The sequence below is a fragment of the Rhagoletis pomonella genome, unplaced genomic scaffold, assembly GCF_013731165.1.
Source record: "Rhagoletis pomonella isolate Grant_MI unplaced genomic scaffold, Rhpom_1.0 Rhpom_scaffold_00005, whole genome shotgun sequence".
Taxonomy (NCBI): Eukaryota; Metazoa; Arthropoda; class Insecta; order Diptera; family Tephritidae; genus Rhagoletis; species Rhagoletis pomonella.
The window spans coordinates 24,142,407-24,143,930 of NW_023458559.1; positions in this window are offsets into that span (position 1 = coordinate 24,142,407).

Consider the following 1,524-nt stretch of genomic DNA (forward strand, 5'->3'; position numbering starts at 1 on the left):
AGATAGTATTTCAATTATTGAGAGTGGAAATAATAGTTTTCTTTATAGTAAAAATCGAGTCCGATACGTCAAACGTGCTGGAATGACAGTTAAAATCCTGACATAAACCACGGAATGATTCGTTTAGTTCAATATTAGTTTTGCATGGCTTTAAAAATAGAGGTCGAAAGTGTCTTGACACTCGAGAAGGAACATTAAAATTTACCTCAGCCAGGAGGGCCGGGCTATTAATCAAGCCTGTCATTCATTTTACGATAAATATTATACCTAGGATTTCTCTACGGCTTGCGAGTGTAGGCAAATTTATGAGCTTTAGACGACTTGTGTAAGGGGGGAGATTGTAATCTGAATCCCAGTTAAAATTACGCAATGCAAAAAGCAAGAATTGTTTTTGAATTGAAGCAAGAATTGTTTTTGAATTGAAAAAAAAATAAAAAAATAAAAATATTAAAAATAAAAAGAAACAAAAAATAAAAATAAATAAAAAGTATGTTGAAAACATATTGAGAACCATTTTGCCTCTGCCTTGAAACGGTTAAAAAGCCTTTCATATATGACAGACTCTGCATTAAAGGGTTAAATGCTGCACATTCGTAAAGATATCGACCAGTATAACCATTTTGGTTATATACATTTTTTTGTAAAAGCTGATAGTTTACGAGTTAATAGAGTTTAAAGGTAGCTTTTCTTTTTCTAATCTGGCCACTCGGGTACAGCATCCAATGTCCCAAGAATCGAGTCTTAAGATAAAATAAAGAGAAATCTTTCAGAAACAGTGCTAATGGTGTATTAAATATAGTGTTTTCTAGCACGGTGGAGAGAATACAGAGGTGGCGCCGATGACGATACCGCTACTGGGCTCTCAGTGATTTTGACAGAATCAGCTGTTTTGGTGACGTCATAGTAGAGAAGACAGCAGTAGTGATGTGCTGAGTCAATACTTTTAAGTACCCAATACTCTCGATACTCGGTACCGAAACATTTAGGTTTCGAATAAAAGCGCACATAGGCCAAAAATATGGAAAAAACGCCTAACAAAACCCGCCAATAGAGCTTTTTTAATGATTCAAATGAAAGATGTATATATGTCGGTTCGATGCCATAATACAGAGAAACCCTTACTTGTTTGTAGCATTTTTGTTCCAGCTGAATCGGACGATATCATTTTTGTAGGCCTGGGACAGATTCTGTAACCAGTTAACGACAATTTTCGAATCGGTATCGGTTTTGTCGACGTTTGATATCAAATATCTGTAAGTCAACAAGTGCGATATCGATCCGAAACTTGTCGCTAACTGGCAACAGAATCTCTCCCCTGAAAGGCTTCTTCATCCGTCAAAGTATTTTTCTTGAACCTTGGATCGACTAAGGTTAAAACTGATAAAATAATATTTTTCTGTGGCGATAAGTTCAAGTGTTTTAGCCGATATCATATAAATTAGTAATGAAAGTTTTTTTTAAACCTGAAATGCACATTATGGCGAGGGTTTAATGTAAATAATCGGTATCGGATACCGAAAAGGA